Below are 27889 nucleotides of genomic sequence, written 5' to 3' on the forward strand. Positions count from 1 at the left end.
ATCACCTTGGTATATGCCACATTTGATGGACACTTGGGTAAGTGGCTTGCCATTGGGTTTAAGTGTGGTTTTCCACATCCTCATCGAGTTCGCAACGAAGGCTCTTAGGGTCCTGTTCACCTGATACAACAAGGCGGCTGGATAGCTCAGTTGGTAAGGCATCGGTTTGGCGTACGGGAGACGGTGGTTCGAATCCCGCCTGGGGCAAAAATGAGCACATAACACCATCCAGTGTGGGTCCTTCACGCTAATGCCTACCTCATGCAATGATGAGAGACAATAAAATGAATGACATGCCGGCTCAGACGTCGCCCGGCCAAACAAGGTCTGCGTCAGGTGCTGGGGAACCAGAGCACCTTGATGAAAAATGGGCTACTGGAACAAAGCGGAGATGGGCGAGATGCGATAACATGGCTCTGTTGGAATGCTACTACTCAAGCAACCCTCGTCAGAGGGGTTACATGCAGAGAATGCAGGCTGAATGGTTAAACAACTAGTAGCTCAGTATTCCAACATCCACAAACGGCAATTGCTGTCACAACTTGAGATTGACGAGGTACAACGCAGGGTCCACGGTGAAGGGCCCCAGGCTGCCAGATCAGAGGAGGAGGTCATACCAGAGATTGGGAGGCAAGCCCCAATGAATGCAGATGATGAGAACGGGAGGCCAGCCCCAATGAATGAAATGCTGAGCGAGGCAGCAACTGATACGAAAGCTAAGATCATGGCGAGAATGAAAGCTGGGCAACCTAGAAACCGATTACAACGACTATGTGAAGTACCACCTGAAAGTCTCATGGAAAGTGCGATCCCAACCATAACGATATATGTATATATATACATACACATATAAATGTATATTCTAAAGACGGTGTCTTTTCCTACAAATGATTTGTGGCCAAGTGCAAGGAGATCTGAAAATACTGTGGGAATGGCCACTGTGGAGCTCCTACGCTGCTTTTATGGTGAATGCTTAAAACTATAAATCACGAAAAATTGTTTAAACAGAATTATTATTTTCTTCTGACTTTACCATTCTTGGCCAAATTATATCACAATGATCCATGCATGCGGGCCTCCCCTTAACAATTGTATCAGCGATGATACAGTTCAATGGATAGTTTTAACACTATTTGATCAGTTTTTAATAATTGGATTTATTTGGTTTACAGCCAGGCAGCCAGAATTGAGGCCTTGTGGTTGGTCATCATTAACCTCTGTCAGGAGGTCCCGTGAAGTCCCCAACTGCTCCCACCTCGCTGCACTGGCCTCATTGATCAAATGCTGCATGTCAGGATCAGCTGATGTGCGGATGACAGTCAGGCGTGCCAGCAAGAATAACGCAATTTTATACTTGTTGTGCATGCTCATTGTGACATATGACTTCTCTTCAATAACAACTTTGTGTCAGTGTGTGTCATTTTCAATTCAATTACCAGTAGCAAGGAATTCAGACTTCAAAAGATGGAGAGAATCTAAAGAAACTTCAAGGCCAAAAACCATCACTTCTTGGTTTTGTCGGAATCTCGTGGATTTGTTTTGCATGGTCGCTATGGCTATTTAGAGCATCACATCACAGGTCGAATAGTAATATCACAAAATGTGTTTGCTTCCTTTTCTTCCATCCCTCATTGCCTCAGAGAGTAATTTTCTATGGTGTTCTGTGGATAATCTGGAATGAACAAACAGATTCATCCATCCATCCTTTTTCCGATCTGCTTTTATCCTTACAAGGGTCGCGAGGGGGGTTGGAGCCTATCCTAGCTGTGTTTGGGCAGTCGGCGGGGGACACCCTGACCAGGTTGCCAGTCAATCGCAGGGCACACAGAGATGCTCACACTCACACCTAGGGACAATTTCGAGTGTTCCATTAACCTGCCACACATGTTTTTGAAATGTGGGAAGAAACCGGTGTACCCAGAGAAAACCTACGCAGGCACGGGGGAACATGCAAACTCCATATAGGAAGGCTGGAGCCGGGATCGAATCCACGACCTCTGCACTGTGAGGTCGACACACTAACCGCAAACAGATTCACCCACGCCAAAATTATGAGACACTTCGCTGGAGTCGGCTAAATTTGTGAGAGAAGTCCACGCAGTCAAATCGTTGTGGTTGTCTCACACAACAATGCAAATTCACCATTTTTCAGCAGTCAACAGAAAAAAAAATACCCACAAACTGTGTCCCACTCACATCCTACAACCATTAAAAACATATACAGTGTGTGTATATATATATATATATATTCATTTCTTTTCATACATGTTAAAAATATTAACAATACCATCGATATATGTATATATATATATATATGAAACAATACAATGCAAGAAACCATAGCACGTGATAGAGTTAGCGCTTACAACCTCAAAAATACATTCATCAATACAAAGACAATTGGAGCAAGAGTGCAATTCATTTCAATTTATACTTAGGATAATTTACTACTATACTGTACTAGATTAAGATATCCTTTACTGTGCCATTTTGGAATTTTTTGGGTGGGGGGCTGGCAGACGTTAACATAAATGTAATGAAATTATGCCCATGCCACAGCATAGAGCAAAGAACAAAACTCAAACTTTGGAGGATTAAATTCATTGATCCGCATCCGAATGTAAATGTGATTCACCAAAAGTGTACTCTTGCTACAGTCAAAACAAACACAACGTTACAGAAATGACAAAGTTCAGTAAAAATGTTAAATTAAAACTACTAAATGAATAAATGAATTCAATTACATTGAAATCATACAAACACTCTGAATTGTCCCTAGGTGTGAGTGTGAGCATGGATGGTTGTTCGTCTCTGTGTGTCCTGCGATTGGCTGGCAACTGGTTCAGGCCGCCGCCTACTGCCTGGAGACAACTGGGATAGACTATAGCACCTCCACGACACTGTGAGGATAAAGCTTACTGGAAAATGGATGGATGGATGAAATCATACACATGCTTTGCCACAAAAATCAACTTGCAACATTACAAGTTACAGACAGGAAAATTAACATAAACCATAAAATATTACATGCACGGAAAATTCTACTGGATCCCCCGCACCCTGCCCACCACCTTTTCCAGCTACTCCCCTCAGGCAGGAGCTACCGATCCATGCGCACCAAATCCAGCAGACACTTGAACAGCTTCTTTCGTCTAGCTTTAACTCCCTAAACAGTCACTGACGTATACTCCACCGCACCAGACACTTCAAAGCGCTCAAGGACATCTGCACAATTGCACACTTCTTGTCCTACAAATACTGCTACTGGTCACTTTAAAATGGTTCAATGATTTTCTGCACCAACTGCACAACTGTTATAGTATTGTATTCTACCACTGATCACTTTCGCTCTGCTTGATACTTTGCACATTGTCTCACAGTTGTCACAGGGTGGTACCACCGCACGACGGTTCACTTACATTACGAAATGTCCTTCCATACTTAATTTTTCCATATTTATTTGTCATGTCCTTGTTTATGATGATACTAATGCAGCGTGTTATACTGAAGACAAATTCCTTGTGTGTTCTACATACTTGGCCAATAAAGATGATTCGGATTCTGATTCTGATTCTGATGAAAATGAGCAGAACATTCATATAAAATTTTAACCAGAACATTAAATGGATCAGATTATATACCGGGTACAGAAAAGAATGCCTAATAATCCATCCATCTATCCCAGCTGTCTTCGGGCAGTAGGCGGGATACACCCGTAACTTGTTGCCAGCCAATCGGAGAGCACACATAGACAAACAACCATTCCTGCTCATAATCACAATCCTCAGGACAATTTGGAGCGTCCAATTAACCTACCTTGCATGTTTATGCAGAGATAATGTAAGACAGAGAGTTGGAGATAAAAGACGATCTCCATGTCAGGTCATTTATTAATAATAATACTGTAACTAACTGCGTGCTTAATCTATTAGCAGGCCGTCATTGAGCCGAGCGCGTGAGCCTGCATCAAACGGCTTTATAAGAAACATCTGGCCGGCATTTGTCCAAGCGCAGATTCTCTTTGAGCTCAGGAAGAGCAAGAAACGCCTCCACCTGCCGCCATGAAGACTCTCATTCTACTCGCTGGACTCGTCGCCCTTGCAGCCGCCATGCCTGTTCCTGTGCCCTACCACGCCTTCTGCAGAACTCTCTGGTAAAACTTACTATGTATTATCAATATGTACGCTATTTACAGAATATGCACTGATCGCGAACGTGAAATTGCAGGATGAATCTAAAACCTTAAATAGTCAACTTCATTTGAGCTTTTCTAAACTTTTGAGAAACAGCAAAAAAAAAAAAAAAAAAGAATCCAGCGAAGACCACTTTCGTGCCTTTCTGTGACTCCTCCAGTCACTGTGTCTCTCAGTTGGAATTATACTGTTCACCTTTTCACATCATGTGACAAAGACATCACTTTTGATCAAGAATTGATCAACTGAAGCTCACCATTTCAATGTGGCCACTCAGCTTAGCATTTTGCAAAAGAGTAACTGGAAGAATCACAGAAAGGCATAGGAGTGGTTGTCTCTGCAATGTTGCAATTCAGTTCCTTGTTCGAGAGCAATACGTTGTGGAAAAGTACGGAAGACCTGAGCAAGACAAAGGCATTACATTCCAAAGTACAGAGAAGGTCAAACTAAGTTGACCTCTAAAGGTGAGAGTGCATTTCAGGTTGATATTTTATCTAGATGCCCAATGTCACTCATTTTATGTGTGTGTGTGTGTGTGTGTGTGTGTGTGTGTGTGTGTGTGTGTGTGTGTGTGTGCGTGCGTATACATACAAAAAGTGGCATGGTAGTCAACTGGTTAGCACGTCGGCCTCACACTGCAGAGCTGCAGAGTTTGATTCTGGTTCCGGCCTCCCTTTGCACAGTTTGCATGTACATTCACACACACACACACACACACACACACACACACACACACACACACACACACACACACACACACACACACACACACACACACGTAATGTGATATCGTCTGTGTACCTTTAGGCTATTTTCTTCACCGTGTGCAGAGGTCAGCACCAAATTGATGCAGCAGATCCAAGCCTTCAACCCCATGTTTGGCTGCAAAAAGTGTCACTACATGGTAATCTTGTTTTCACACGTGTGTGTTGAAAATACCATTTACGGCTCTCTGCAAGCTGAAATTTACCGGTATGAAAAAAATTTCCGAGTTTTTTGAAAGATCGCACAGTATTTTTTTTATATTAAAAATATGTACTTTGAACGTTTTGTGAACTGATTTTAAATTGTAAAAATAAAAATAGAGTTAAGATCATACGAGTTTTTTAACATCCTGTACTTTGTATGTTACGTGATATTGGCTATTTTTATTCAACTCATGACAATTTAAAAACAGAAGAGTTAAATTTTACAAGACATGACTCTAAATCAGGGGTGGGCAAACTTTTTGGCTCGGGGGCCACATTGATTTCTAAATTTGACAGGTGGGCCGGGTCAGGACAAGATACGGTACATATAAGAAAAATGTATGTTGACAATCCACACCAAACATCAACAGAACAAAAGCATAAAAGTATTCCCATACTTTTTCTTTTTTAATGAGAACAGTGAAACAACTATGGTATATGTCCTGTATGAACATCCAAGTATGCTAACAACATACATGTGACAACACAAGCAACAAAGTACAACAATATATTGGCCAAAAACTGCAGCACACAGTACAAGTACAGTATATGACAAAATATAACAAAGTTAGGACTATTTGCTACAAAATGAGACGTGTAAGAGACCTGGTGTTTTTTCTTTCCACTCACTCATTGTCTCTGACTTGACCTCCCCTCGATCACCACACATGACAGCGTTGCTCAGCTGATGTCGCGCAACGAACTTTTGAAGCCAGCCACGGGACGCTTCACAGTCTTCGATGCTCATAGTTAGCGCTCTGGGACTCGCTTCCTCTCTTTTTAGCGGTCCAGTTTGCGGAAAGTTTTTAGCACGATAACAGTCAAACCATTCCAGGAAACATTTATTTACTAGACTGTCCGTCGAGCCGCAAGCAATTCACTCTGGGCATGGAAATAGCCAGAATCGGACTGAGCAAGAATCGCTTTCTCGTTTTTCAAAGTCTCGTACATTTGAGTCTTTCAGACTCCCAGCGTCTCCTGAATGTTTCGTACTTTGTAACCCGCTTCGTTTAATCAGGTAAACTTCACTTTCTCTTCCGTGGCCATTACTGTTCCTCTTCATTGATCATGCCATGATCGACAGGACGTAAAAATGTTCGCAATTACAGTAAAACTCACTGCAACAAAGAGTAACTTGCATGTCACTGTTTTGGATCCAATGACAGAAAATAGCAGCGCCGACACACTTATTCCGTCGTATCGAGCCGGAGTTGCTTGAGTTGGCACTACTGCGGGCTTCCGTACCGCCTCCCCCTCCCTCCCTGTGCTCTGCAACTTCAAGTAACTGCGCCACCTGGCGTTGAAATGCCTGTCATTACAAGTCCAAATGAAATGAATGCAATCATTTACATCGAACCTTAATTGTGTACCAACCTTCGGCGGGCCGGATTAAAGAGACCAATGGGCTGCATTTGGCCCACGGGCCGTAGTTTGCTCACCTCTGCTCGAAGTACTTTCGAGGTTTTTTTTGAATGAAATGGAAATTTGTCACACCATTTTATAATTAAAAATGAAAAAAAGAATCGAAGAGGCTGGTTAGCATGTTTGCCTCGCAGTGAAGAGATCATAGGTTAGATTCCAGGCCCCGGTTTTCCTGTGTGGAGTGTGCATGTTCTTCCTGTGCCTATGTGGGTTTTTTTCCGGGTACTGCGGTTTCCAAACACATGCATGGCAGGTGAATGGAACACTCTAAATTGTCGCTTGGTGTGAGTGTGACCGTGGATGGTGGTTCGTCTCTGTATGCCTTGTGAATGGCTGGCAACCAGTTCAGGGTGTACTTGCTGCCCGAAGGCGGCTAGGATAGGCTCCAACACAGCTGCGAGCCTCGTGAGGAGAAGTGGCACCCATAATGGATGGATGGATGAAAGAGAATCGAATTTGTAACAACACAATATCACACTACATTTTAACATTTTTAAACTTGAATGTTAAAAAAATATTGTCAGCTCAAAGAACAATAGAAAAGACATCATGCCTTTTTTAAACCACAACACGTGCTTTGTTGACCGCCAGAATGCAGTTTTGCATTGGTTTTCGTATGTTTCCCAAAAACACATCATCTTTCTTCCATTTTTCTTGATGTGACGGTCCATGAGAGCAATTTGGACGCCCCATCAGAAAACGTGGCAAGAAATCCAAATCAAATGACATTTCCACAGATTTAAACATTCCAATCGTTCCTCCAGCTGGTAGCCGGCACTCCTTTGGGCCTCATCGCTAACCACAGTTCCATCGACGGCCTGGCGGTTGAGAACATCACCTTCACCTTCAGCTCCACTCTCATGACCGGAGGATGCAGGGTGTCCGTACGTCCACCCACTCTTATTACATTGTGTGGTCTTGTAGTCATGAATGCCATTTGTAATCGTCTTTACATGCCACAAGATGGTGTCAAGAGACTACTTGTGTCTCCACGTAGCTCCGCACTTGTCTTGAAATTGTTTTGCTGAAAATTTGCAGTTGTTGTGGTCTTTCCGAAACACCCTACTTAACATTGTCTATACAGAAATTGGCATCAAGGGAGTATATATGAATGATATATCTTGACCGAGAGACAAGCTCTGTGTCAGGGAGGAGCTAAGTTCAGTCTTGGTTGTGAGCAGAGTGTTTCCTCTGAAACGCAGTCATCTGTAAGCTGTCTAGGGTGACGACGTTAGATTAAGTTGCAATAATATTCAAGTGTTTGGAGATCATTTTGGTGATCACAGGCTAAATGTTTGACAATGAGTGTTTTTGTGGGGGGTTGTACACAGGGCCAGTCCACCTCTCTGGGATTCACCAGCCTTCTGGACAACGGCCTCAACTATTGCAACCTGTACGATCTGCTCTCAGGTTAGCCACTCACATGCAAGGGAGAGACATTTTAAGCAATACCATGCTAACCCTAATGTGTTTTCATTTTTCCTTCAGCTAGCGGACTGGCCAGCGGACCTGGATTCATGGAGATGACCAACGAGTGGGCTTGCCTGGGTTACGGACTTGCCACATGCAAAGCTTGAAAGAAAAGAAAAAAAGAAAAAGAAAGCAACAAAAAACTTATACTGTCTTTTAAGCATTCAAATGGTCTCCTGTGCATCTTATAGTTGACGTTTGCCGATTCTTGATCGAAACGCTCTGTCGCGATCTTGTGTCAGAAAGAGTTTTCCATCATAAATATGTTTGTGCATTTAAGGTGTCTGGACTGCTCCTTGAGCACTTCAACTACTTTCTGCTGCATGTTTAAAAAGTGTTTGCATTTAATCGAAATGATGAATTATCAGTAAAAACCAAAATCCTGATGAACAAATATGCTATTTTGTCGGTGTTTGTGTGCCAGAGGGACAAGAATCCGACTTGATAATAGGATTATATGAGCCATGTAATTTCTATTTTACTGAAGAGATGAGACCTGGTTAAACGTATAAGCTCCTAACAGTGGGCAGAAAAATAAAACTGCAAAATATTATTGATGTATTGAAGCTTTTTTTTAGAATGCAGTATGACTAGTTGGTTGTAAAAAAAAATTGATGGCTGTGTGGCATCCACCCAACCAAAAATGGAAAAAAGAAGGGGGGGGGGTTAATCAACAAGGGCACTCTGATTTACTCCCAGATAATTACTCCGAGTTTGTGCTTCAATTGAATCTTTTGTGATATCAGTCCAGGAACTATTTGTACGACGGAGCCCCTGCATGTTTGCACTGACAGGGAAGAAATTTCTCCAACAAAATTGTCACCTATAACAAAACGAGTGTGTTGTCGTGGCCGAGTGGTTAAGGCGATGGACTAGAAATCCATTGGGTTCTTCCCGCGTAGGTTCAAATCCTGCCGACAACGATCACCTCTCAGAAAAACATTTTCTGAAATGTGCTTCTCTTCGTCAGAGTCAGCATCTTTCATGTCAAATCTCCAACCTGCATTCCCTGTTGACAGGACTTCCACCTGGGTCGAGAGCCCAAACTGCATTTCTCGTCTTTCGTTTTCACCACGAGCCCACGCCAACATTTGTGGTGCAAAGTCGCAGCCATTGTCCCGGGACTCCTGCACGGCCCTCAAAATTAGGCACTCTCGGACAAAAATGTCACCTACAATAACAACAACTGTGTTGTCGTGGCTGAGTGGTTAAGGCGATGGACTAGAACTCCATTGGGTTCTTCCCGCGTAGGTTCAAATCCTGCCGACAACGATCATCTCTCAGAGAAACATTTTCTGTAATGTTGTGCTCCTCTTCTACAGAGTCAACATCTTCAATGTCAAATCTCCAAACTGCATGCCCTGTCGACAGGACTTCAACCTGGGTGGACAGACCAAACTGCCATCATTTTAATCATGGGCCACAGCAACATTTGTGGTGCAAAATAGCCGCCATTGTCTCAGAAATCCTGCGCTCAAAATTAAGTACTCTCCTCCAAAAATGTCAACGATAAGCACACAAGTGTGTTGTCGTGGCCGAGTAGTTGAGGCGATGGACTTGAAATCCATTGGGTCCTTCCCGCGTAGGTTCAAATCCTGCCGACAACGATCACCTTTCGGAGAAGCATTTTCTGAAATGTTGTGCTCCTCTTCGACAGAATCAGGATCTTTGATGTCCAATCTCAAAATTGCATTCCCTGTCGACAGGACTTCAACTTGGGTCGAGAGACCAAACTGCATTTCTTTATCTTTCGTTTTCACCACAAGGCCATGCTACATTTGTGCTGCAAAGTAGCAGCCATTGTCACAGGACTCGGGCTCAGGCTGAGACCCTCAAAATTATTCTTCTACAAAAATGTCACCCAATAAACGTCAAATCAGTTGTCGTGGCCGAGTGGTTAAGGCGATGGACTTGAAATCCATTGGGTTCTTCCCGCGTAGGTTCAAATCCTGCCGACAACGATCATCTCTCGGAGAAACATTTTCTGTAATGTTGTGCTCCTCTTCGACAGAGTCAGGATCTTTCATGTCAAATCTCAAAACTGCATTCCCTGTCGACAGGACTTCAACCTGGGTCGATAGACTAAACTGCATTTCTTGTCCATCATTTTAATCATCGGGCCACACCAACATTTGTGGTGCAAAATAGCCGCCATTGTTTCAGGAATCCTGCGCTCAAAATTAGGTACTCTCCTCCAAAAATGTCACTTATAGTGAAAATTCTGTGCTGTTGTGGCCAAGTGGTTAAGGCAATGGACTAGAACTCCATTGGGTTCTTCCCGTGTAGGTTCAAATCCTGCTGACGGCGATCATCTCTCAGAGAAACATTTTCTGAAATGTTGTGGTTCTTTTGAAGAGAGTCAGCATCTTGAATGTCAAATCTCCAAACTGCATTCCCTGTTGACAGGATTTCAACCTGGGTCGAGAGACCAAACTGCATTTTTGCCCATCATTTTAATCATGGGGACACGCCAACATTTGTGGTGCAAAAAACTGCCATTGTCTCTGGACTCGGGCTTAGGATGAAACGAGACCCTCAAAATTATTCTCCTACAAAAACATCACCCAATAGATCTCAAATCAGTTGCCGTGGCCGAGTGGTTAAGGCGATGGACTTGAAATCCATTGGGATTTTCCCCGCATAGTTTCAAATCCTGCCGACAATGATCACCTCTCGGAGAAACATTTTCTGAAATGTTGTGCTCCACTTCGACAGAGTCAGGATCTTTCATGTCAAATCTCAAAACTGCATTCCCTGTCGACAGGACTTCAACCTGGGTCGAGAGACTAAACTACATTTCTTGTCCATCATTTTAATCATTGGGCCACACCAACATTTTCAGATTCAGATTCAGATTCAGGAAACTTTATTTATCCCCATGGGGTAACTGGACTTAACAGGCACGCTCTGCACAAGAAACATGAAAAACAATGACGAACATGGGATACAGTGCGAAGGGCCTGTCGGTACTCGCCATATGTACAGCGCCCCAAGATCTTACTTAGAAAGTAAACACAAGGGAATGCGAGGGGAAAAAAAAGCCCATGCTCGAACTATCCTCTTCTGAGGATAATTTAAGTCTAGGAGAAAAAAATACCCGATGCACATCAAAGCATATGACAGTTACAAGTCACAAGACATAACATGTAATGAGGGGGCGCATGGATGGGGTGGGGGGGGAGGGGGAGCGCGACGCGGCCCGACCGGCGTGCTGCCAGTCCGTCTAGCGCACAGCAGATCAAGTCACGTCACGGAGAAAAAAAAAAAAAGGAACGATGAAGGCGGTGATGATAAGGATGTCTATGCGCGTGTGATAGTCTGGTTGTGTGTGCGTCAAGGCCACAGCTGCTTCGTCAAGGTCTGCTCATGGAGACAGTCCCGGCTTATCAGTACATGGCCGAGAAGGAGGGGGCGATGGTGGGGTCACTAGCTTCCGTGCGTACTTCCATCCAGGGGAAAGATTCCAAATAGCGTTGTTTGTTTTGGAGGGACGGCGGCCAACAATTTCAGGTGGCCTTGAGTCCGTGGCTGTAAACCTTCACTGGCGCCGATCAGCCAAATCCGCCATTACTTTCCGATGCACAGATTCAATTTCTCCAGTTGATAACCATCATACGGAGACGCTCCAAAACCGCATCCATTTGCGGTTGAGCTCAGTCATCACTTGAGTCTGAGTGTTGTACATCCGCGCCGTGCCATCCCAAAAAGACCGGCAGCTTCTACTTCCAATAAAGCCGCTCCCGTCGGTTGAATTTTGCGATAGATCAGGAAACTGCTAACACCAAACAGCAGCATACCTGCTATCAGAAGGCCAATAATGTAGATGTCTTCCTCCTCCTCAACGGACAGTATTGACAGGCACACCATTCTCCGCTTCCTCCAGGATCTAGGGTATACCCGGCAGCCGAGGGGGAAGCAGGGGGGACAGGAGCAGAGCAAAAAACGTCCGCCTTCGTCGAGAGCCAAGCAGAAAATTTGTGGTGCAAAATAGCCGCCATTGTCTCAGGGGTCCTGCACGGCCCTCAAAATTAAGTACTCTCCTACAAAAATGTCATCTATAGCGAAAACAACTGTGTTGTCGTGGCTGAGTGGTGAAGGCGATGGACTAGAAATCCATTGGGTTCTTCCACGTAGGTTAAAATCCTGCTGACAACGATCACCTCTCGGAGAAGCATTTTCTGAAATGTGCTTCTCTTTGTCAGAGTCAGCATCTTAAATGTCAAATCTCCATACTGCATTCCCTGTCAACAGGACTTCAACCTGGGTCGAGAGACCAAACTGCATTTCTTGTCCATCATTTTAATCATGGGTTCACGCCAACATTTGTGCCTCAAAATAACTGCCATTGTCTCTGGACTCGAGCTCAGGGTGAAACGCGACCCTCAAAATTATTCTCCAACAAAAATGTCACTGAATAGGTCAAGGTCAATGTCATCTTTATTGTCAAATATGCTTTATGTCTGACACGCAGCATAGATTAAATTTCTTCCTCTCAATCCTCAGTGCAAACATGCAAACATGCTGTGCATTAACACACACAGCTAAGAACAGATAGCAGCTACACTGTACAAAAAGACATCATATGTAATCTGAACAGTATAAACAGTATAGACAATATAAACAATAGAAACAACATAAACAATGGCACTTGTGGCTGTTGTGGGTAAAGTGAGGTCGTGCATTGTGCAATACGCAGATGTCGGATGATGAGGGGAGGGTCATAGTCTATGACAGGAGGCAGGGGTAGGGCAGAGGCAGAGGGCGGGGAGTGCGGGCAGAACAAGGAGGGAGTTGAGTCTCTTGACCGCCTGGTGGAAGAAACTGTTCTTGAGCCTGCTGGTTCCAGCACGGAGACTCCTCAATCTCCTTCCCTATGGCAGCAGGCCGAAGAGGCTGTGAGATGGCTGGGTGGGGTCACCTGCAATCCGGATGGCTTGGCGGATGAGACGGTAGGAGTAAATGTCTTGAATGCTGAGCTGAAGTCGATGAACAGCATTGTGACGTGTGAGTCCTTGGTCTCCAGGTGGGTGAGGGCTGAGTAGAGGGCGGTGGAGATGGCGTCTGCAGTCGATCTGTTCTGCCGATATGCAAACTGGTAGGGGTCCAGGGTGGGGGAGATGGCAGAATTTATGTGCTGCATGACTAACCGCTCGAAGCACTTCATGAGGATGGGGGTGAGTGCGACCGGGCGGTAGTAGTTGTAGCTGGAGGGGGACGACTTCTTCGGGACCGGGATGATGGTGGTGGCTTTGAGACAAGTGGGGAGACCAGCCTGGCTCAGTGAGGTGTTCAAGATGTCTGTGAAACATCTGTGAGCTCCTCAGCACAATCTCGCAGGACACGACCAGGAATGTTGTCAGGACCTGCCGCTTTCCATACGTTTGTTCTTCTGAGGGAACGTCTCACACTATCCTGAGAAAGCGTCAGCACCTGGTCACCGGGAGGAGGTGGGGTCTTCTGTGCTGGGGTGTTGTTGTCTATCTCAAAATGGGCGAAGAAGTTGTTCAGGTTGTTCAGCAGAGAGATGGAGCTGTCGCAGGTGTGCGAGAGAGGGCTTGTAGTCCGTGATGGTCTGGATCCCCCGCCACAGGTTCCTGGTGTCTCTATGGTCCTTGAACTGGTCCGCAATCCTCCTTGAAAATTGTCTCTTGGACAGTCTGATGCCGCGTGACAAGTTGGCCCTGGCAGTCCTGAGGTCCACCATGTCTCCAGCTCTGAAGGCAGTGTTCCTCGCCCTCAGGAGCCTGTGGACCTCACCTGTCAGCCATGGCTTCTGATTGGCCCGGATGGTGATGGTTCTGGTGACCGTGAGATCATCCATGCACTTCCTCATGTAGGACGTGACGGTCTCCGCGTACTCGTTGAGGTTAGTGGTTGCATGTTTAAACACACTCCAGTCTGTGGTGAAGAAACAGTCTTGGAGTGCCTCTGTGGACCCCTCAGGCCACACTCGGACCTGCTTCCTCACTGGTTTGATGACTTTCACCAGTGGCTTGTATGCTGGCATTAGCATCAGTGGTGGTCTGAGCCACCAAGGTGGGGGAGGGGGAGGGCTGTGTAGGAATGAACATCAAATCAGTTGTCGTGGCCCAGTGGTGAAGGTGATGGACTTGAAATCTGTTGCGATTTTCCCCGCTTAGGTTCAAATCCTGCCAACAACGATCACCTCGTGGAGAAAATTTTTCTGAAATATTCTGCTACTTTTGAAGAGAGTCAGCATGTTTCATGTCAAATCGCCAAACTCCATTCGCTGACGACAGCACTTCACCCTGCGTCGGCAGACCAAACTGCATTTCTCATCCATCATCTTCACCATGGGGCCACACCAACATTTGTGGTGCAAAATAGCCACCATTGTCTCAGGACTCCTGCACGGAGTTCAAAATTAAGTACTCTCCTACGAAAATGTCACCTATCGTAAAAACAACTGTGTTGTCATGGCCCAGTGGTTAAGGTGATGGACTAGAAATCCATTGGGTTCTTCCCGCGGATGTTCAAATCCTGCCCACAACGATCACCTCGGTGAGAATATCGAGAGACCAAATGGCATTTCTTGTCCATCATTTTAATCATGGGGCCACGCCAACATTTGTGGTAAAAAATAGCCGCCATTGTCTCAGGACTCGGGCTCAGGGTGAAACGAGACCCTCAAAATTATTATCCTACAAAAACGTCACCCAATAAACATCGAATCAGTTGTCGTGGCCGAGTGGTTAAGGAGATGGACTTGAAATCCATTGGGATTTTCCAGCGTAGGTTCAAATCCTGCCGACAACGTTCACCTCGCGGAGAAAGTTCTTCTGAAATGTTGTGGTTCTTTTGAAGAGAGTCAGCGTCTTTAATGGCAAACATCCAAACTGCATTCCCTGTCGACAGGACTTCAACCTGGGTCAAGAGACCAAACGGCATTTCTCATCCATCATCTTCACCATGGGGCCACACCAACATTTGTGGTGCAAAATTGTCACCATTGTCTCAGAAATCCTGTGCTCAAAACTAAGTACTCTCCTCCAAAAATGTCACCGATAAGAACATAAGTGTGTTGTTGTGGCCGAGTGGTTAAGGCGATGGATTTGAAATCCATTGGGTTCTTCCCGCGCAGGTTCAAATCCTGCCGACAACGATCACCTCTTGGAGAAAATGTTTCTGAAATGTTGTGGTTCTTTTGAAGAGAGTCAGCATCTTTAATGTCAAATCTCCAAACTGCATGTCCTGTCGACAGGACTTCAACTTGGGTCGAGAGACCAAACTGCATTTCTTTATCTTTCGTTTTCACCACAAGGCCATGCCAACATTTGTGCTGCAAAGTAGCAGCCATTGTCGCAGGACTCGGGCTCAGGCTGAAACGAGACCCTCAAAATTATTCTCCTACAAAAATGTCACTGAATAGGTAAAGGTCAATGTCATCTTTATTGTCAAATATGCTTTATGTCTGACATGCAGCATAGATGAAATTTCTTCCTCTCAATCCTCTGTGCAAACATGCAAACAAGCTGTGCATTAACACACACAGCTGAGAACAGATAGCAGCTACACTGTATAAAAACACATAATATGTAATCTGTATAAACGGTATAGACAATATAAACAATAGAAACAACATAAACAATGGCACTTGTGGCTGTTGTGGGTAAAGTGAGGTCGTGCATTGTGCAATACGCAGATGTCAGATGATGAGGGGAGGGTCATAGTCTATGACAGGAGGCAGGGGTAGGGCAGAGGCAGAGGGCGGGGAGTGCGGGCAGAACAAGGAGGGAGTTGAGTCTCTTGACCGCCTGGTGGAAGAAACTGTTCTTGAGCCTGCTGGTTCCAGCACGGAGACTCCTCAATCTCCTTCCCTATGGCAGCAGGCCGAAGAGGCTGTGAGATGGCTGGGTGGGGTCACCTGCAATCCGGATGGCTTGGCGGGTGAGACGGGAGGAGTAAATGTCCACGAGTAGGGGGAGAGAGACACCAATGATCTTCTGAGCTGCTCTCAGGGTGCGCTGCAAAGTCTTTTGGCAGGACACAGTGCAAGCACCATACCACAAAGTGATGCAGCTGGACAGGATGCTCTCAATGGTACCTGTATAAAATGTCTGCATGATGGGGGGCGGGGCTCTTGCTCTCCTCAGTATGCGGAGGAAGTACAGGCGCTGGTTGGCGTTTTTGGCCAGTGATGAGGTATTGTGGCTCCAGGACAGGTCTTCAGAGATGTGCACTCTCAGGAACTTGGTGTTGCTCACTCTCTCCACTGTGGCACCGTTAATGGTCAGTGGAGCATGCTGGGAGTGCGTCTTTCTGAAGTCCACAACAATCTCCTTTGTCTCCTCCACATTCAGGTGGAGATTGTTGTCTTTACACCACAAGGCCAGCCTGCTCATCTCACTCCTGTAGATTGTCACATCGTCGTTGTTGATGAGACCCACTACAGTCGTGTCATCCACAAGCTTAACGAAGAGATTGGAGCTGGACGAAGGAGTGCAGTGGTGGGATAGCAGTGTGAAGAGGAGGGGGCTCAGCACACATCCTTGTGGGGCACCTGTGTTCATCATGATGGTGCTGGAGGTGTTGCTGCCGACCCGAACTGCCTGTGGTCTCTCCGTCAGGAAGTCCAACAGCCAGTTGCACAGGGAGGTGTTGAGCCCCAGGTGGTCCAGTTTGTGGATGAGCTGATGCGGGATGATAGTGTTGAATGCTGAGCTGAAGTCGATGAACAGCATTGTGACGTGTGAGTCCTTGGTCTCCAGGTGGGTGAGGGCTGAGTGGAGGGCGGTGGAGATGGCGTCTGCAGTCGATCTGTTCTGCCGATATGCAAACTGGTAGGGGTCCAGGGTGGGGGAGATGGCAGAATTTATGTGCTGCATGACTAACCGCTTGAAGCACTTCATGAGGATGGGGGTGAGTGCGATCGGGCGGTAGTCATTGTAGCTGGAGGGGGACGACTTCTTCGGGACCGGGATGATGGTGGTGGCTTTGAGACAAGTGGGGACAACATCCTGGCTCAGTGAGGTGTTAAAGATGTCTGTGAAACATCTGTGAGCTCCTCAGCACAGTCTCGCAGGACGCGACCAGGAATGTTGTCAGGACCTGCCTCTTTCCGTACGTTTGTTCTTCTGAGGGAATGCCTCACACTATCCTGAGAGAGCATCAGCACCTGGTCGCCAGGAGGAGGTGGGGTCTTCTGTGCTGGGGTGTTGTTGTCTATCTCAAAACGGGCGAAGAAGTTGTTCAGCTTGTTCAGCAGAGAGATGGAGCTGTCGCAGGTGTGCGGAGAGGGCTTGTAGTCCGTGATGGTCTGGATCCACAGGTTCCTGGTGTCTCTGCTGTCCTTGAACTGGTCTGCAATCCTCCTTGAAAATTGTCTCTTGGCCAGTCTGATGCCTCGTGACAGGTTGGCCCTGGCAGTCCTGAGGTCCACCATGTCTCCAGCTCTGAAGGCAGTGTTCCTAGCCCTCAGGAGCCTGTGGACCTCACCTGTCAGCCATGGCTTCTGATTGGCCCGGATGGTGATGGTTCTGGTGACCGTGACATCATCCATGCACTTCCTCATGTAGCACGTGACAGTCTCCGCGTACTCGTTGAGGTTAGTGGTTGCATGTTTAAACACACTCCAGTCTGTGGTGGAGAAACAGTCTTGGAGTGCCTCTGTGGACCCCTCAGGCCACACTCGGACCTGCTTCCTCACTGGTTTGATGACTTTCACCAGTGGCTTGTATGCTGGCATTAGCAATGCTAATGCCAGCATCCACTGTGATGCTAATTTAGCATCACAGTGGTGGTCTGAGGCACCAAGGGGGGGGGGGGGGGGGGCTGTGTAGGAATTGACATCAAATCAGTTGTCATGGCCGAGTGGTTAAGGTGATGGACTTGAAATCTGTTGGGATTTTCCCCGCGTAGGTTCAAATCCTGCCAACAACGATCACCTTGTGGAGAAGATTCTTCTGAAATATTGTGCTTCTTTTGAAGAGAGTCAGCATGTTTCATGTCAAATCACCAAACTCAATTCCCTTTTGACAGGACTTCAACCTGCGTCGGGAGACCAAACTGCATTTCTCATCCATCATCTTCACCATGGGGCTACACCAACATTTGTGGTGCAAAATAGCCACCATTGTCTCAGGACTCCTGCACGGCACTAAAATTAAGTACTCTCCTACAAAACCGATAGCGAAAACATCTGTGTTGCCATGGCCGAGTGGTTAAGGCGATGGACTAGTAATCCATTGGGGTCTTCCTGCGTAGGTTCATATACTGCCAAATACGATCACCTCTATGAGAAAATTTTTCTGAAATGTTGTCGTTCTTTTGAAGAGAGTCAGCATCTTTCATATCAAATCTCCAAACTGCATTCCCTGTCGAGAGGACGTCAACCTGGTTCGAGAGACCAAACTACATTTCTTGTCCATCATTTTAATCATGGGGCCACGTCAACATTTGTGCCTCAAAATAACTGCGATTGTCTCAGGACTCGGGCACAAGGTGAAACGCGACCCTCAAAATTATTCTCCTACAAAAACGTCACCCAATAAACGTCAAATGAGTCGTGGCCGAGTGGTTAAGGTGATCCATTAGAAATCCATTGGTTTGTTCCTGCGTAGGTTCAAATCCTGCTGACACCGATCACCTCTCAGAGAAAATTTTTCTGAAATGTTGTGCTTCTTTTGAAGAGAGTCAGCATGTTTAATGTCAAATCGCCAAACTCCATTCCCTGTCGACAGGACTTCAACCTGCGTCGGCAGACCAAACTGCATTTCTCATCCATCATGTTCACCATGGGGCCACACCAAAATTTGTGGTGGAAAATTGCCACCATTGTCTCAGGACTCCTGCACGGCACTCAAAATTAAGTACTCTCCTTCAAAAATGTCACCTATAGTGAAAAGATCAGTGCTGTCGTGGCTGAGTGGTTAAGGCGATGGGCTAGAAATCCATTGGGTTCTTCCCGCGTTTGTTCAAATCCTGCCGACAACGATCCCCTCTTGGAGAAAGTTTTTCTGAAATGGTGTGGTTCATTTGAAGAGAGTCAGCATCTTTAATGTCAAATCTCCAAACTGCATCCCCTGTCGACAGGACTTCAACCTGGGTCGAGAGACCAAACTGCCATCATTTTAATCATGGGGCCACACCAACATTTGTGGTGCAAAATAGCTGCCATTGTCTCAGAAATCCTGCGCTCAAAACTAAGTACTCTCCTCCAAAAATGGCACCGATAAAACCACAACTGTGTTGTCGTGGTCAAGTGGTTAAGGCGATGGACTAGAAATCCATTGGTTTTTTCCCGCGTAGGTTCAAATCCTTCCGACAACAGTCACCTCTTGGCGAAACATTTTCTGAAATGTGCTTCTCTTTTTCAGAGTCAACATCTTTCATGTCAAATCTCCAAACTGCATTGCCTGTCGACAGGACTTCAACTTGGATCGAGAGACCAAATTGCCACCATTTTAATCATGGGGCCACTGCATTTCTTGTCTTTCGTCTTCACCACAAGGCCCATGCCAACATTTGTGCTGCAAAGTAGCAGCCATTGTTGCAGGACTCGGGCTCAGGCCGACCCTCAACATTATTCTTCTACAAAAATGTCACCCAAAAAACATCAAATCAGTTGTCGTGGCCGAGTGGTTAACGTGATGGACTTGAAATCCATTGGGTTCTTCCCGCGTAGGTTCAAATCCTGCCGACAACGATCACCTCTCGGCGAAGCATTTTCTGAAATGTGGCTCTCTTCTTCAGAGTCAGCATCTTTCATGGGTCGAGAGACTAAACTGCATTTCTTGTCCATCATTTTAATCATTGGGCCACGCCAACATTTGTGCCTCAAAATAACTGCCATTTTCTCTGGACTCATTCCTCAGGGTGAAACGTGACCCTCAAAATTATTCTCCTACAAAAATGTCACCCAATAAACATCAAATCAGTTGTCGTGACCGAATGGTTAAGGCGATGGATTTGAAATCCATTTGGATTTTCCGGCGTAGGTTCAAATCTTGCTGACAGTGATCACCCCCCGGAGAAAATTCTTCTTAAATGTTGTGCTTCTTTTGAAGAAAGTCAGCTTGTTTAAAGTTAAATCGCCAAACTCCATTCCCTGTCGACAGGACTTCAACCTGCGTCGGCAGACCAAACTGCATTTCTCATCCATCATCTTCACCGTGGGGCGACACCACCATTTGTGGTGCCAAATAGCCACCATTGTCTCAGGACTCCTGCACGGCACTCAAAATTAAGTACTCTCCGACAAAACTGTCACCGATAGCAACAGCATCTGTGTTGTTGTGGCCGAGTGGTTAAGGCGATGGCCTAGAAATCCATTGGGTTCTTCCCGCGTAGGTTCTAATCCTTCCGACAACAGTCACCTCTTGGCGAAACATTTTCTGAAATGTTGTGCTCCTCTTCGACAGACTCAGCATCTGGAATGTCAAATCTCCAAACTGCATTGCCTGTCGACAGCACTTCAACCTGTGTCGAGAGAACAAATGGCATTTGTTGTCCATCATTTTAATCATGGGGCCACGCCAACATTTGTGGCTCAAAATAGCAGCCATTGTCCCAGGACTCAGGCACAGGGTGAAACGCGGCCATCAAAATTATTCTCCTACAAAAATTTCACCCAATAGACCTCAAATCAGTTGTCGTGGCCGAGTGGTTAAGGTGATCGACTTGAAATCCATTGGGATCTTTCAGCGTAGGTTCAAATCCTGTCAGGAGCATGTATAAATAGTGTCTCCAAATCTTCTGAAATGCTGTGCTTTTTTTTTTTTTCTAATTGTTTATTGAACATACAATACAATGACGGATTGACAAAAGGCAAGCAAAAGTTACAAAAGGAAAAATAAAAAAAGTAAGTAAAACAAACATCATCACAGTTATATGCTCAAAGGAGTAGGAAGAAGTATACAACTTATCTAGTCCGACCCCTTGTTGTGTAAAAATATAAATTGATCCTTTTTCATTACCAAAGAAAAGGAAGAGATCTACATCTCATCAAATACTTTTACCCTTATGTGTACTGTACTTATCTATTTATACACCTTTCTGTTTGTATATATATAATTGTTCTTTCTACTTTTTATATCAAATGTCTCATATTCTTTATATATACTGCATTTCTTGAATACATTCAATAAGTTGTAAAACAAACACAAAAACACCAAGATAGAAAACAAATACAAATAATTTCACCATTTTGCTGGTTACTAATTGTCATTAATAATTGCTTCCCGGATATCAACTGAAGCAAATCTCAGGGAAGCTGTTGCTACTGTGTTTCACCACAGGGGTTCAACTTGTTATTATGCATTTAAATTAGCTGAACACAACTGGAATTTATACCACTCTGAAGCAATTATAGTACCAAATTAAGGCTGAAATGTAGCTATGAATCCTTTATCTACAAAGCAGAAAAAAACTAATTACAATAAGCATGCTTTTATGATATAAGATTTGCTCACAGGATGACCTTGTAAAGGATGGAATTCTATTGTTTTTCTACAATGTGTCTACATGTAACTCCTTGGACCTTGTTTCTAAAAGAAGCAAACATATTTATTTTATAAGCACTGTCGGAAATTAATTACATATGTACAATGTGCAGAACTCATCCAGAATGTTGCAATATCATGTGAAAAGTGAGTAAAAAAAAAAACACTTCAATTTTCTGACCTTGATGGTTCGTTCACTTCCACCATCAGTTAAATGTCTAACTGTATTAAATTCCATATTCCTAAGATCGTGAATCAGCAGGATGACTTAAATCATTGATAACCTGCCAAGCCTTCATTAATAATTGAATGGTTTGTACACATGCAAGAATGATATCAGTCAAACAGTAATTACATTGTAGTTTCTTCTATCTTATATAGAAGACAAATATAGTGCTTGTCTTCATACATGCTAGACATATTACGTATCTGTAGTTCATGGGTCACCGACCATTTTGAAAGTGAGAGCTACTCCTTGGGCACTGATTACTGCAAAGGGCTCCCAATTTGATACACGCCTGAAAAAACACATCTGTTTAAATTACCTTATATAATGTTACTATGTGTGATATTTTCAGACAGTGATCATGTTATTGATATCTCAAATTAATTAAGAAACTGATATTCATTCATTCATTTTCCGAACCGCTTGATCCTCACTCGGGTCGCGGGGGTGCTGGGGCCTATCCCTGCTGTTTTCGGGCAGTAGGTGGGGGGGACACCCTGAATCGGTTGCCAGCCAGTCGCAGGGCACACGGAAACGAACAACCATTCGCGCCCACACGCCATTAAGGTGGTCCGTTTTTTCTCTGAAGCCGTATTGATTTTCACTTAATAGCACGTGTTTACTTCTGAAGTTATCAAGTCTACGAGAAAATATTTTGTCGAATATTTTTGAGAATTGTGGGAGCAGTGATATTGGTCTATAATTTGTAAAGAATTGTCTTTCTCCACTTTTAAAAATTGGAATGACTTTATCTGTTTTCATTTTTGATGGAAAAATACCGGCTTTGAATGACAGGTTGCATATGTATATAAGAGGTCGCACTACAAATTCTACAATCTGTTTTACTATTGTCATATCAATATTAATATTTTATATATATATATATATATATATTCTTCGAGAGAGTTAGCATGCTTTAAATCAGAAATCCCCAAACTCCGGCCCACGGGCCGCCTCTGTATTTGGCCCGCCCCCCCTGAACAATACCAGAGTATTTTGATTTATTTTTCATTAATGTGTATTTTTATTTGATAGTAAAGTTGGGCTTTTGCATTAAAATGTTCCTTAGTTCTGAACTATTTTTGGTAAACCTTTTACCGATGGAGAGTTTGTGAAGAAATGCATGATTGCTGTCGCAGAGGAGGTGTGCCCCGAGAAGAAAGACAGACGTCTTCAACAGCGCGAGTCTATCAGCGAGTACAATCACCAGACGTATTGAAGAAATCATGGGAAATGTATTTGCCCAGCTGCAGCAGAAGACGAAAGATTTTGAATTTTTTTCATTTGCATTGGATGAGAGCACGGACGTGCAGAACACAGCGCAACTGCTAATTTTTATTCGTGGAGTTAGCGCGAACTTTGAGATGTGTGAGCAGCTGGCAGCCCTCCAAAGTCTCAAAGGGCCAACGACGGGGGAGGATATTTTCGGCAAATTGCACCAAACGATGGAAGAGTTAGAACTGGGCTGGTCAAAGCTGGCCAGCATCACAACTGACGGGGCTCCAAGTATGGTGGGCGCGTCTCGGGGGCCTAATAGGACGTATTAACCGGGAGATGGAAGAACGGGGTTTCACCACCCCAATACAAATCCACTGCCTAATTCACCAGCAAGCACTGTGCTGCCAAGTATTGACGTGGGATTCTGTCATGAAGGTTGTGGTGTCATGCATAAACTTCATCAGAGCAAAGGGACTTAAACACAGGCAGTTCCAAGAGTTCTTGTCTGAGCTGGAATCTGAGCACGGTGATGTGCTGTACTGCGCAGAGGTCTGATGGTTGAGCCGGTAGAGTTTTGAGGCGTTTTTATGAGCTGCTACCCAAAATTAACGAATTTCTTCATTCACCAAACAAAATGGTGCCAGAGCTGATAGACCCAGAGTGGAAATGGCACCTTGCATTTTTAACAGACATGACAGAAATGCTCAACAGCTTTCACTTGCAGCTACAAGGCCATGGGAAACTCATTTGTGACATGTATTCAAACATAAAAGGATTTGATGTGAAACTTGAGCTGCTTTTGGGACAAGTGAAAATGGAAATGCTGAAGGCGGAGTTCAGTGTGCGATTCCGTGAACTACATGTTTATTCGAAAGAAATCCGGCTGTTCTAGAACCCCTTTGTTGCCGACATTAATGAAGCCCAGCTTTATAATCAGCTTGAGTTGGCCGAGTTACAGAACTATGATGTTCTGAAAGACACATTCAAGCCCAGCAGTCACATTGACTTCGATGCAGCCCTCCCGAACGACACGTACCCCAACATCAGAAAATACGTAATGAAGATGTCCACACTTTTTGGAAGCACGTATATCTGTGAGCAAACCTTTTCACGCATGAAACTGCTGAAAAGCTCCAATGAGATCAAGATTGACAGATGAACATCTGCATCAGTGTTTGAGACTGGCAGTGACTGAAATGGAACCTGACATTCAACTTCTCACCAGCCAGATGCAGGCCCACAGTTCACATTGATGAACATACAAAGGTAAGCTCACTTTTCTGATGTTAATGAGTCATTCTGAGCATATATAAATACTATATTATCGAAATATAATGGGATAAAATCCATCACCACACTCATACTGGGAGTGGTACTGGTTGTGTTGTGAAGACACTGTATCACTGGGTTCAGTTTCTCAGCCTGTTTGCTTTGTGGTTTTCACAGGGAAGTTGATGAGAGAGCGAGCTGCAAACAGCGATATCTGCAAGCCGACTGGAACCAACGAGAATTCTAAGGAAGGAACACAGTAACTTTGAGAGACCGCTCATATGAGTCATTTGAATAAAAGATTCTGCTCTAAAAAATAAGCTAAAATTGAACCTGTTTAGGTTGTGCGCGGCTCAACAGAAAATTTATGTTCCCTTTTTCCTGTAAATACCCGGAGGGTTATTTGATTATTATTTATTCCATAAATGGTGTAATTTATTCCTGGCTTTTTTTCTGTGAAGAACCCAGGGAGGGTTATTTAGTGATTATTTATTTCATTAATAGTGTTATTATTTACATCTAGACTTTTGTTCTGTGAAAAGGTTATTTGCTTTTGTGTGGGTTCCTGGAAAACAATAAATATTTACGTTTAAATACTCCTGCAGTCACACTTTTTCTGTTACACACTGACCCCGGCCCCCTATCAGAGAAGTGAAAAGTTAGGTGGCCCTCATAGGAAAAAGTTTGGGGACCACTGCTTTAAATCAAACCTCAGAGCTGCATTCATTGTCGACAGGATTTATACCTGGGTAGCAGGACCCAACTGGATTTCTTGTCTTTCATCTTCACCAGGGGGCCACACCAACATTTGTGGTGCAAAATTGTCACCATTGTCTCAGGAATCCGACCCGGCGCTCAAAATTAAGTACTCTCCTACAAAAATGTCACCTATAAGAACACAAGTGTGTTCTTGTGGCCGAGTGGTTAAGGCGATGGACTAGAAATCCGTTGGGTTCTTCCCGTGTAGGTTCAAATCCTGCCGACAATGATCGCCTCTTGGAGAAAATTTTTCTGAAATGTTGTGGTTCTTTTGAAGAGAGTCAGCATCTTTAATGTCAATTCTCCAAACTGCATTCCCTGTCGACAGGACTTCAACCTGGGTCAAGAGACCAAACGGCATTTCTCATCCATCATCTTCACCATGGGGCCACACATACATTTGTGGTGCAAAATTGCCACCATTGTCTCAGGAATCCGACCCGGCGCTCAAAATTAAGTACTCTCCTACAAAAATGTCACCGATAGTGAAAGCAAGTGTGTTGTCGTGGCCGAGTGGTTCAGGCGATGGACTAGTTAAGGCGATGGACTTGAAATCCGTTGGGTTCTTCCCGCGTAGGTTCAAATTCTGCTGACAATGATCACGTCTCGGAAAAAGTTTTTCTGAAATGTTGTGCTTCTTTTGAAGAGAGTCAGCATGTTTCATGTCAAATCACCAAACTCAATTCCCTTTTGACAGGACTTCAACCTGCGTCGGGAGACCAAACTGCATTTCTCATCCATCATCTTCACCATGGGGCCACACCAACATTTGTGGTGCAAAATTGCCACCATTGTCTCAGGAATCCGACCCGGCGCTCAAAATTAAGTACTCTCCTACAAAAATGTCACCGATAGTGAAAGCAAGTGTGTTGTCGTGGCCGAGTGGTTCAGGCGATGGACTAGAAATCCATTGGGTTCTTCTTGCATAGGTTCAAATCCTGCCGAAAACGATCACCTCTTGAAAAAAAAAATTCTGAAATGTTGTGGTTCTTTTGAAGAGAGTCAGCATCTTTAATGTCAAATCTCCAAACTGCATTCCCTGTCAACAGGACTTCAACCTGGGTCGAGAGACCAAACGGCATTTCTTGTCCATCATTTTAATCATGGGGCCACGCCAACATTTGTGCCTCAAAATAACTGCCATTGTCTCAGGACTCGGGCTCAGCGTGAAACGCGACCCTCAAAATTATTCTCCGACAAAAATGTCACCCAATAGACATCAACTCAGTTGTAGTGGTTGAGTGGTTTAGGCGATGGACTTGAAATCCATTGGAATTTTCCCAAGTAGGTTTAAATCCTGCCGACAACAATCATCTCTTGGAGAAGCATTTTCTGAAATGTTGTTCTCTTATTCGACAGAGTCAGCATCATTCATGGCAAATCTCCAAACTGCATGCCCTGTTGACAGGACCTCAACCTGGGTCCAGAGACCAAACTCCATTTCTTGTCTTTCGTCTTCACCACAAGGCCACGCCAACATTTGTGCTGCAAAATAGCAGCCATTGTCCTCCTGCTCAGGGTGAAATGACCCTCAAAATTATTCTCCGACAAAAAAGTCACCCAATAGACATCAAATCAGTTGTCGTGGCCGAGTGGTTAAGGCGATGGACTTGAAATCCATTGGGTTCTACCCGCGTAGGTTCAAATCCTGCCGACAACGATCACCTCTCGGAGAAACGTTTTCTGAAATGTGCTTCCCTTTGTCAGAGTTAGCATCTGTAATGTCAAACCTCCAAACTGCATTCCCTGTCGACAGGACTTCAACCTGGGTCAAGAGACCAAACTGCATTTCTTGTTTTTCGTCTTCACCACGAGGCCACGCCAACATTTGTGCTGCAAAATAGTGTGTTCAAATCCTGCCGACAATGATCACCTCCCGGAGAAAATTCTGAAATGTTGTGCTTCTTTTGAAGAGAGTCACCATGTTTAATGTCAAATCGCCCAACTCCATTCCCTGTCGACAGGACTTCAACCTGTGTCGGCAGACCAAACTGCATTTCTCCTCCATCATCTTCACCATGGGGCCACACCAACATTTAAGATTCAGATAACCTTTATTTGTTCCACACTGGGGAAATTTGCAATCTACAGCAGCAACTTTTTTTTTTGGGGGGGGGGGGACAAAGTGTTGCATGCACAAAATAAATAAATGTTTCAGAAAAAGAACTGTACACAGTATAGAATGCAATATAAATATAAGTTGCATATATGCATCTTTTGCATACATAAGGTGGCTGTGCTATTTTCAATGGTTACAGGTTTTCACTTATGTTTATTCAGCAGCCTGACAGCTGTCGGTAGGAGCGAGCAGCGGTATCTCCCCTTCTTGCAGCGCAGGTGTTACAGTCTCTGGCTGAAGGAGCTACCCAGTGCTGTCAGGGTGGGATGGAGGGGGTCGGAGGGACTGTCAATCATAGATTTTAGCTTCGCTAGCATCCTTCTTTTGCCCACCTTCTCCAGAGTGTCCAGGGAGCAGCCCAGGACAGAACTGGCCCTCCTGACCAATCGCTCCAGTCTCCCTCTTTACCGGGCCAAGATGCTGCCTGACCAGCAGACAATGCCATAATGGATGGCTGAAGCGACCACCAAGTTGTAGAAGGTCTTAAGGAGTGACCCCTGAACCCCAAAAGACCTCATTTTCCTGAGTAGGAAGAGGCTCTGTCCCTTCCTGATCAGGGCGTCTGTGTTGGTAGACCAGTCAAGTTTATTGTTGAGAAGAACACCCAGGTACTTGTAGGAGGTTACACTCTCTATGTCTGTACCTTGGATTTCATCAGTGCAGGTGAGGACTGTTTCCTGCAGAAATCCACTAGTTTTCCTGGGGTTGACCTGGAGGTGATTCTGCTGGCACCAGTCCACGAAGCCCTTCGTCAGTCCCTTGTACTCCCGATCGTCTCCCTCTGT

General features: G+C 44.8%; 1 long non-coding RNA gene and 16 other non-coding genes across 17 annotated transcripts; all 17 read left to right on the plus strand.

The window, feature by feature from the left end:
- Window positions 1-7359: 7359 nt before the first annotated feature.
- LOC109521154 (uncharacterized) lies at window positions 7360-8500 on the plus strand. The gene is made up of 3 exons (XR_002169300.1): window positions 7360-7467; window positions 7915-7993; window positions 8072-8500. It is a non-coding gene; the product is annotated as an uncharacterized LOC109521154 (long non-coding RNA).
- A 394-nt stretch (window positions 8501-8894) lies between these two features.
- trnas-aga (transfer RNA serine (anticodon AGA)) lies at window positions 8895-8976 on the plus strand. Its single transcript has one exon. It is a non-coding gene; the product is annotated as a tRNA-Ser (tRNA).
- Window positions 8977-9243: 267 nt separating this feature from the next.
- trnas-aga (transfer RNA serine (anticodon AGA)) lies at window positions 9244-9325 on the plus strand. The gene has a single exon. It is a non-coding gene; the product is annotated as a tRNA-Ser (tRNA).
- Window positions 9326-9578: 253 nt separating this feature from the next.
- On the plus strand, window positions 9579-9660 carry trnas-uga (transfer RNA serine (anticodon UGA)). The gene has a single exon. It is a non-coding gene; the product is annotated as a tRNA-Ser (tRNA).
- A 272-nt stretch (window positions 9661-9932) lies between these two features.
- On the plus strand, window positions 9933-10014 carry trnas-uga (transfer RNA serine (anticodon UGA)). The gene has a single exon. It is a non-coding gene; the product is annotated as a tRNA-Ser (tRNA).
- Window positions 10015-10278: 264 nt separating this feature from the next.
- trnas-aga (transfer RNA serine (anticodon AGA)) lies at window positions 10279-10360 on the plus strand. The gene has a single exon. It is a non-coding gene; the product is annotated as a tRNA-Ser (tRNA).
- A 275-nt stretch (window positions 10361-10635) lies between these two features.
- trnas-uga (transfer RNA serine (anticodon UGA)) lies at window positions 10636-10718 on the plus strand. The gene has a single exon. It is a non-coding gene; the product is annotated as a tRNA-Ser (tRNA).
- A 1409-nt stretch (window positions 10719-12127) lies between these two features.
- trnas-aga (transfer RNA serine (anticodon AGA)) lies at window positions 12128-12208 on the plus strand. Its single transcript has one exon. It is a non-coding gene; the product is annotated as a tRNA-Ser (tRNA).
- Window positions 12209-14748: 2540 nt separating this feature from the next.
- Window positions 14749-14830, plus strand: trnas-uga (transfer RNA serine (anticodon UGA)). Its single transcript has one exon. It is a non-coding gene; the product is annotated as a tRNA-Ser (tRNA).
- A 264-nt stretch (window positions 14831-15094) lies between these two features.
- Window positions 15095-15176, plus strand: trnas-uga (transfer RNA serine (anticodon UGA)). The gene has a single exon. It is a non-coding gene; the product is annotated as a tRNA-Ser (tRNA).
- Window positions 15177-17870: 2694 nt separating this feature from the next.
- trnas-uga (transfer RNA serine (anticodon UGA)) lies at window positions 17871-17953 on the plus strand. Its single transcript has one exon. It is a non-coding gene; the product is annotated as a tRNA-Ser (tRNA).
- A 971-nt stretch (window positions 17954-18924) lies between these two features.
- trnas-aga (transfer RNA serine (anticodon AGA)) lies at window positions 18925-19006 on the plus strand. Its single transcript has one exon. It is a non-coding gene; the product is annotated as a tRNA-Ser (tRNA).
- Window positions 19007-19260: 254 nt separating this feature from the next.
- trnas-aga (transfer RNA serine (anticodon AGA)) lies at window positions 19261-19342 on the plus strand. The gene has a single exon. It is a non-coding gene; the product is annotated as a tRNA-Ser (tRNA).
- A 294-nt stretch (window positions 19343-19636) lies between these two features.
- On the plus strand, window positions 19637-19718 carry trnas-uga (transfer RNA serine (anticodon UGA)). The gene has a single exon. It is a non-coding gene; the product is annotated as a tRNA-Ser (tRNA).
- Window positions 19719-20301: 583 nt separating this feature from the next.
- Window positions 20302-20383, plus strand: trnas-aga (transfer RNA serine (anticodon AGA)). Its single transcript has one exon. It is a non-coding gene; the product is annotated as a tRNA-Ser (tRNA).
- A 4749-nt stretch (window positions 20384-25132) lies between these two features.
- Window positions 25133-25214, plus strand: trnas-aga (transfer RNA serine (anticodon AGA)). Its single transcript has one exon. It is a non-coding gene; the product is annotated as a tRNA-Ser (tRNA).
- A 1349-nt stretch (window positions 25215-26563) lies between these two features.
- Window positions 26564-26645, plus strand: trnas-uga (transfer RNA serine (anticodon UGA)). Its single transcript has one exon. It is a non-coding gene; the product is annotated as a tRNA-Ser (tRNA).
- The last annotated feature ends 1244 nt before the right edge of the window (window positions 26646-27889 follow it).

Source organism: Hippocampus comes, unplaced genomic scaffold (assembly GCF_001891065.2).
Source record: "Hippocampus comes isolate QL1 unplaced genomic scaffold, H_comes_QL1_v1.1 scaffold85, whole genome shotgun sequence".
NCBI classification, from domain to species: domain Eukaryota; kingdom Metazoa; phylum Chordata; class Actinopteri; order Syngnathiformes; family Syngnathidae; genus Hippocampus; species Hippocampus comes.